The following is a 9422-nucleotide window of genomic DNA, read 5'->3' on the forward strand; positions in this document are numbered from 1 at the left end:
ACATTGAATATTGATGAGGATTGAATGGGAAAATTGAACTGAATTGGAGTATAGTTCTTGGTCATGCTTTGCTTGGTAATGAATGTGATAAATGAATTGGAATTGGTTTGGTTAGGCTTGGAATGGTTAGAAGTTGATGATTACATGTTTGGAAGGCTTAAAATGGTAAGGAAGTGGTTGGAATTGAATTAAATTGAGGAATTGGTCAAAATAAGTGTTTATGCAAATTTGGTAAAAATAGAATTTTTAACCAATTTCGGTGGGCCATGACTTGGCCCTCGGAGTTTAGATTTGAAGGAACTTTGTCTTAAATTGAAGATGATTATGAAAACTTTAAAATGGTTTAAAGATGAATGGAAACGGAGTTTTACAGAAAAATTTATGAACGTTAGAAGTTGGGTATAAAAACCTGAACTCCGTGATGTTGTAGAAAACCATAATTTCTTGTTTGTGTGCCCACGCACACTATCGTGCACACGCACAGAGCAGAGCGTGTGTTGAGACTCATGCGTATGCACGAGGGGTGTGTACACGCACACCCTGAGATTTTTAAAAGTTGTACGCACATGCTGGGAATTTGTTCAAGTGCGTGCGTACGCACAATATGATGCGTGCACAAGATGCCATGTTTTCACACTGAAACCATGTTTTTAGCTATTTGGCCTTCCCGATAAGCTTTTAAATATCTGTACACCCTGTTAAAGGTCCAATGGCTAGTATTTAGACTTTGGGACGAGCGAGAGTGTACTAGGTCAAATAAAAAAGGGGTATTTTCTGTTTTAAATTTAAATCCTGTGACCTAGGATTGTAGAGTACTATAGGTGGATTAACTAGAGTGCTTTGTGGAGTGTACTGAGGGGATTAAAGAGAACGTATCAGAGTATAGTGGAGTTAAGCTTGAAGAAGTATATTTTGATTTATGAAATTAATTTTTGGCATGATTGTTTCATCTGGGAACTCTTTCTCAAAAGTGCGACTCCAGAGTGATGGTGGAAGCTGAGGATTCCCTTCTTTGTTCCTCCTGGTATTGTAAAATTGCCTCCAGCGAGATGGTGAAAGGTTAGGATCCCCTCTTTTGTTCTTCCTGGACATATGAGAACGTACCTCTTGGGAAGATGTAAGAATTGTGGTTTTGTCTCACTTACTCAAGGATGGTTGGTTGAGACTCCCTGGATAGATGCAAGAGTATGGTTCACCCCACTTACTCTAAGTTATGATGATTTGAGCTTCCTGGGTAGTATCAATGCCCCACTTGATCCAGGATGGTAATTATAATTTATCTGCGTCTCCCTGGGTAAACGCACTGGCTTGCCCTTACTGCTCGAGGTTGAGATTGAGATTCCTTTGACCCTGCCAGCACGATGAACAATTGAATAATTATATATGCATATGCTTTTGAAATACGTGCCGTGGGGACTGTTTAGAGTTCGTTACCGGATATGTCAGGTTTGGCTGGATAACCGACATATGATATATCGGCCATGGGACAGTCATGCATCATGTGAATTTGTATTATTTGTTTAAGTATGCATATTTTTTGTTTGCCTAATTGTTTATCTATGACTATATGCTACATGACTTAAACGTTGTATTTGTTTCTTTAATTGTGTATTACTTGTATGCTTTGTATGTGTTTGACCTTGAGAGATTCCTCAGGTGGTGGAGCAGAGCTGAGGGTTGTTCCAAATGGTGATTGGGAGGTTTGTAGAGAACTGGAATTGAAGAGACAGTTTAGAAATTCTTAAGTAGAGTTGCCATATTTCTTATTAGTGAGGACTTTTGGTGCGGAATTTAAAATTCACAAACTAACCGGCAAGTTCACCGGGTCGTATCAAGTAATACCTCAGGTGAGTGAGGGTCGATCCCACGAGGATTGATGGATCAAGCAACAGTGATTGAATGATTTACTTAGTTAGACAGACAGAAAATAGCGTTTGGGTCTCAATTGCACTAAAACAGTAAAATCAGAAAATCATAAAACAAGCAGTAAACAAGTTGTGAAATATATATATATATATGGAGCAAACAGTTAAGGCTTCAGTGTTATCTATCTTCCAGATTGACTTTTCTTACTAACTATTTTAATCATGCAAGATTCAATTCATGGAAAACTATATGTGACTAAACCCTAATTCCTTAGACCTTTTTAGTCTCCTCTAACCTTCATCAACCGCCAATTCCTTGGTCATTTAATTCCAATTAGAGGGTGAAGTTCAATTCTAGTTTATATGCCATAGAAACCCTAATTACCCAAATATAAGAGGATTATATGTCACATATCCCGTTAAGTCCAGATAATTAGAAGTTTAGGAGAAATTATTTTCAAGATGTTGTTCAAGTAAAGAGCTTTTCAAAGTTACACAAGAACTCAATAAGAACCAAGGTCATGCAAACTTAAAATAGAAAACGAAAAATAGAATGGAATACTGAAAAACTAAAATAAGATAAGGGAGAGGAGAATAAAACTCAACCACCTTAGTCATGGTGGCTGCTGCTCCCTCCAAGGAATCCTCTCTGGCGCTTCAGCTCCTCTATGTCACGCCCTTGCCTCCTCTACTCCTCCACCAGCTGGTGGAAGAGTGCAGAGTGATCCTGATGCTCTATCCTCAACTGATCCATAGATGATGTCAGCTCCCCTAAGGGTATGGTCAACTGATCCCAGTAGTCATGGGGAGGGAAATAGACTCCCTGAGGCATCTATGGTAGATCCTATGGAGGCGGTGGAACTGGTTCCTGTTGTGGTCCATGCCCGAGCTCTTTAGCGTGAACGTGCCCCATACCCTTCTTTGTGATCGGTCTATCAATGCCAATTGGGGTATCTCCATCAATGTGGGCTTCAACTGCTGCACAAAGACGGTAGATGAGGTGAGAGAAAATCAGTCTCGCAGAGGTGGAGGTCTTGTCAGCTATCCTGTAGAACTCCTAAGGGATTACCTCATGCACCTCCTGTAACACCCTACCACACAGAGTCTTATGCTTAAGTCATGAATTAGAGGTGGCGAGGTATTGCAACCTCTAAAAGTAAAAATATATATAATAATATTTGAAAGGAATTTTATAACAAGGAGCCTTTGAAGGAAAGTCTAAAACAAAAGTCGTAACGCTCACGTCAACGGAAAACTTGAGTACGAAGAAACGTAATATGTGTGTGTATATATATCAAAAACAAAATAGAAACCCAAAAGGCAAGAGTTCTTCGCTTCAAAAACTTCCAGAATGCCTCAGCGAGGTGCCTCACATCCTGCATCTGAAAACCACAAACAAATATTGTATGGAGTGAAAACCAGAGGTTCTCAGTATGGTAACGGTACCCACATAACTAACATATAATGTCTCGGGAAAGCCAGAGGCGATCCTAGAACTCCGATACTCAAATTATAAAACTTAAAGATTTAAAACGGAAACCATAAACAGGGTGGTTCTCTAAGGTTCTTCAATTTAACCAAACTCTAATTAAAACTCTCAACTACTCTCCTTCCTCCATAATCCTCCAAACACTAGTAGAACCACACAAACAAACAAAGCAAATAATGCAAGCACAAGTAGAATACAGATACAGCAGGTAGCAGATATAGCAGGTAAGCATAATAATCACATAACCAAGCCCAATTAATGTACAACCAGACAAAACAAACATATACATATGATGTATGTCTGTCCTATGGCTGATGATATCATCTGTCAATTATATAGCCAACCTGACATGTTCTGGTAGCTAACCATGGACTAAAACACCCATTGCTGAGTAAGTGGGTTTGAGCTACAACCCCCTTGCTACTACCCGCTTAACCCATAGCCAGTGGAATAACCACTACTGCGGCTACTACCCAGGCGGGTGTTTAAAAGCTCAACCTGAAGCAAGTGGAATAATCCACTACTGCTGCTACTACCCAGGTGTTACAAACACTGACTTGGAGCAAGCGGGATGAACCACAATCCTTGCTACTACCCAGGTATCTAAAACACTGACCTGGAGCAAGCGGGACGAACCTCAATCCTTACTACTGCCCAGGTTTCTCATTCAAAAATTCATTATCATATCACAATCTTCCAAACCTCTATTTTCACAAAAGTTACACTTTTCTAACAAACTACTTCAACCATATACATCCTAAATCACACCAATTATACCTCAATTCTTCATTCTCATATCAAGACATTCTTTCCACAAAATCATTAACACCAACACCAACAATTTCACCCTTTACAACCTTATTCCTCAACTTACCAACAATACTAATTCATACATCATTAATATCATCACAATATCAATCAACTCCATTCAACATTCCATATAATTCAACACATATCACAATTAACCAAAACCATCAAATATGCACTAACATATAATTCATCTTATCCTAAGTCCTCTAGCCTAAATTTTCACGACACATTATATTTTAATTACGAGAAATCGAAACCATACCTTGACCGATTCCTGCTAACGTAAGGAACACCTCAAGTATTCACCATCAACAAAAATTCACATCCCCAAAGTTCAAGCTCAAGCTCCCAACTTTGCAAATTTTCCTCTAATATCACCAAATTATTTCCAAGTACAAAATTCAATCTAAATTTTCATACGACAACACTAGAATTATCTTAGGGTTCACATATTCAGTAATTTGACAAGGATTAGGACTTCCTTACCATTACCTATGAGTCAATTAGGCAAGGTTTTTTTAGAAAATTCTAAGACGAACGCGTGGCCGCTGACGGCTTGTCAATTGGAGCTCTGGATTGAAAGTTATGGCGAATAGAAAACGGAGCAAAGGTTTGGCTTTGGCTTCTTCTCCCCCTCACCCATTTCAGCATATTTCTATTGTAAATTGAGGAGATGCACTTCATTTATATGTAAGTGGGCTGGACCTTGGGCCCATTTTCGTTCCGGTTTGACTGGTTTGGCCCGTTCGGCCCAATCTTAGGCCAAATTCTTTAAAATTAGTGTCAAAATTCTTATTTTAATTAGCTCTATCTCATTGAACTATAAAATTAAATTTTCTAATTTTTTAATTAATAATTAATTTGTTGGCTAATCATTTATTAATTTTATGGGTTTTACACCTCCACCTCGTTGTCGAGCATGATACAGTGAATCATTACTGCTCGCTCGATTGTAACCTCAGAACGGTCACTTGTAGGGATGATGGAGCATTGGATGAACTCCAACCATCCTCGAGCAACTAGCTTGAGGTCATGCCTACCCAGCTAGTATGGCTAACCTCTAGAATCCCTCCTCCACTGGGCTCTGGAGAGGCAAATGTCAGCAAGAATCTGATCCAACCTCTGGTCAGTGTTGACCCTCTGAGTGTATGAATGAGGGACCTTTCCTCTGACCATGGTACGCCAGTTCTTCGGCTATGGGTTCATGCCACTGACATGTTTGTATGTAATCCTAACATTGGCGTAGAACTCCCACACCATCAATGCTCCAACCTTAGTTATGGGGTTGGCCAGAACTTTCCAATCCCGTCACAGAATCTGGTACTGGATCTCTGGGTACTTATCCAACTTCAGATCAAAGCGGACCTTAGAAATCACCTTCTTCTTGTGCACCACCTCATAAAAATGATCCTCATGTGTCTTAGACGAGAATCGGGTGAAGTCCCATGGGTCGAAGGTAGGAGCCTTCTCTTTCCTTTTTCTTGAGGAGGATTCTCCCGTCTTGGGTACCATGGAGATAGTAGAACAAAGAAAAAAAGGAGCGCCCAACACCAAACTTAAAAGGTTTGCTTGTCCCCGAGCAAAGTAAAAATAGAAAATAAGAGAAGGAAAGAATAAAAATAAAAGAGATAAAGGAGAATAGAGGAGGGGGCTTTGGCCTGGGTTAAGAAATGGTAAGGGAAATGAAAAGTATATGGAGGGGAAGAGTGGGAAGGATGAGAGTAATTTCAGGTGTGGTGAAAGTGGAAGAGGAGTGGGATATTTATAGGTAGGGAAGAGGGGAGGGTTCGACCATGGGGTTTGGGTGTGGGGAATCGAATTTGAATTTTGGGTTGTTGGAAAGGGAAATTGATAGGATAGGTGAGAGTGGATTAAGTGGTATGGGAGGTGAGTTGAGAGAATCAACGGATTTGATGGTTGATGGGATAGATGAATGTAGATGGCAAAACTAGGTAAGGAGGAGAGAGAATGATAAGTTTGAATGGTAAAGGTAGTGTGAGAAGACTTTTGACGGTTTAGAATTCACAAATGAAAGCTCATTGCAATATAGTTTCTAAACCAACACTAATCCTTTCATACAAAAATTTATTTGTCACTAGTACAAACCCCTAAAATCTATAAACTGAAGTATTGAACCTCGGGTCGTTCTCCCTAGGAATTACAATAAAGTGCCTTGTTATTGGTTATGAGGTATGTTTTGGGGTTTTTGATAAGAGACATGAAAGATAAATGACAAGGAAGTAAACTAATAGCTAAAAAGGTCTTGGCAATGTTTGGTGGTCAAGGATCTCTATCTTAATCACTAACCACAATATGAGAATTGGCAAGGATCAATCCCACTAAGTTAACCCCAAACTAATAGTAGAGGAAAGTCAAGTGAGCTATATCAATCCAAGTCCATAAGTCCTAGTTCTCCACCAAATCAATTAGTGAGATCTAGAGTTAATGGCTCCCAATCGTCAATCACTTGGACATTAGCAACTCAAGAGTTCCTAAGTTACCTTCCCAAGCCAAGAGCATAAAATTCTACTCTAAAATCCAACTAAGCATTTCATCAAACACTTAGAAGGCATAAAAGGAAAGTAAAATTAACTAAGCAATTCAACAATAAACGAACATGAATCATAAATTGCATTGAAATGAAAATAGAAGAAACAAAAGTGCATCAATATAAAAGTAGAGAATTACATGAATTAAATGCAAAACTAGAGAGAGGAAAAGTAGAAAGAGAAGAATTACAAAGAGAAAAGTAGATCAAAGCATGAATTAAACCTAGATCTAAGAAATTCTAAGCTAGATCTAACCTAAACCTAATCCTAATCCTAGAGAGAAGTGAGTGCTTCTCTCTCTAAAACTAACTTTCCCTCCAAAAAAATTAAACTAAACTAAACTAGTGTGTAAAAGTGTGTTGATTCCTCTTCATTCCTTGGGTAAATAGCATCAGAAGTGAGTTGGATTTGGGCCTAGGAAGCCCAGAATTTGCCCCCAGCGGATTCACTTTAAGTGGGTCACGTGCGGACATCGGCGGGTACGCGTACAGTGCGCATGCGCGTCGATTGACAATTTTCCATCCACGCGTACGCGTCATGTGCGCTTACGCGTCACCATGCGACATCACAATCCGCGCGTGCGCGTCTACTGCGCGTGCGTGTCGTTGATCTTATCCCAAATTCTTGTTTTTCCATATTTCTCCACTTTGTGTGCTTTCCTCTCCATTCCTTTGGTCCATTCCTAGCCTTTTCAACCTGAAATCACTTAACAAACACATCATGGCATCCAGTGGAATCAAAGGTAAATTAAGATTAAACAATTAAGAGCCTAGAAAGCATATTTTCATACTTAAGCACAAATTAGGAGACAATCATGAAATCATGCTATTTCATTGAATAAATGTGGGTAGAAGGTCGTAAAATCACCTAAATTGAGCACAAGATAAACCCTAAATATGGGGTTTATCAACCTCCCCACACTTAAACCAAGCATGTCCTCATGCTTAAACCAAGAAGGACAAAGGGTATCAACATTTATTCAATGAAATCTAACTAAATGCAACTTAAACTATATGCAACTATCTACATGAATGTAATTGCTTGGTCAAAATAAATCAATTTCCAAGAAGCATATATGCACAAGGGCTAAGGACTAGCAAGTCTAATCCACAATTGAATTGAGTTATTAAATATTTTTACAAACTTGCATGAAAAGAGATGATCATAGGTGAAACATGTAATTGAGCATCAAACCCTCACCGGATGTGTTTGCACTCTATTCGCTCAAGTGTTTAGGGTTGATTCTCTCAATTCTCCTCTATTTCATGCTTTCTAAGATTTGTTTTTCTTCTAACAATCAACATTTATTCAATGCATGCATACAAGTATCATGAGGTCTTTTCATAGGTTGTAATGGGGCTAGGGTCAAGGTAAGGATGCATATTTGGTCAAGTGAGCTTGAAATTTGAATCTTTGATAAGCTTAAACTTTTCACCTAACCTATGACATCCTATACAATTTTAAAGCTAACCTAACTACCCATTTTTCTCACTTTTTCACATACTCATGCATTTCCTTTTCATTTCACAACACTTACGCATTGACCCTTATTGAGCTTTGCTTTGGGGTATTTTGTCCCCTTTTTATTTCTTTCTTTTTATTTGTTTCTTTCTTTTTCTATTTATATTTTTATTTTATTTTTTTCTTTTCTTTTACATGCTCTTCTTTTTGTTTCTTTTTCTTTTTCTTTTGTTTTTCTCATTTTTTTTCTTTCTTTCAAACTATATACAAGAACATCAATGCATAAGGTCTATACATTTAATCAATACATGAGTATGCACCCAATTTCCAAATATAGAAATACAAAACAAAAACTACCTTTTTATCCACCCAATGTTCCAAATTTTTCCACACTTGAATGATACTCACACTCACTAGCCTAAGCTAATCAAAGATCGAAATTAAGGACATTTATTATTTTTTCGCTTTAAGGCTTGTAATGTGCTAAAATAAGAACAAGTGGGTTAATCGTAGGCTCAAATTGGCTAACAATGGAAGATAAAAGGTAAGGCTATTTGGGTAAGTTGGCTAAATAAAATGGTGGCCTCAATCATATAAATGCATGAATACACAAAATAATGGACATAAAGAATCAAACAAATCAAAGATTACAATCGTAGAAAGAGAATAATGCACACAAGAAGGAAAATATGTGGTTATAAAATGTAACCACACAATTAGGCTCAAAACTCACTTGCTTATGTTCTTAGCTCAAAAATCATGTTCCACAATATATATATAATTCAAGCAAATTCTATGAAAAGTTTTCACTCAAATCAATTGAGGTGACCTATAGATAAATTTCTTGAAAAATTTCATTATTTTGACTAAGCTTATTATGTATACACATGCAAAAATAAGAAAATGAAAGTGAAAATCCTAAAAACCTAAAATGAAATGAAAAAGTGTTGAGATTAGAAACTTGTCACCCAAAATCGTCGAATGGTCGGATGACCTCCCCACACTTAAAAGTTTGCACCGTCCTCGGTGCACTCAAAGATGAACAAGGGGGTACAACGACTCTCCGGATTGCTACCTTCAGCTGGTAGGTCAACCGGTTGCTGCATGTTCTTTTCTTCCGCTTCCATTTTTGCTTGTGGTGTATCAATCATGAAAAGTAGAAAATAACACCATAAGATAAGAAAAGACAAAGCAAAGAAGCATACATTATTGGAATGAGGTATTAATCACTAGGATTGAGTGAGTGAA

At 38.0% G+C, this 9422-nt stretch overlaps 1 long non-coding RNA gene across 1 annotated transcript; it reads left to right on the forward strand.

The window, feature by feature from the left end:
- On the forward strand, positions 1041-4795 carry LOC110264084. Its single transcript, XR_002349817.1, has 3 exons — positions 1041-1052; positions 2861-2865; positions 4687-4795. It is a non-coding gene; the product is annotated as an uncharacterized LOC110264084 (long non-coding RNA).

Source organism: Arachis ipaensis, chromosome B06 (assembly GCF_000816755.2).
Source record: "Arachis ipaensis cultivar K30076 chromosome B06, Araip1.1, whole genome shotgun sequence".
NCBI lineage: Eukaryota > Viridiplantae > Streptophyta > Magnoliopsida > Fabales > Fabaceae > Arachis > Arachis ipaensis.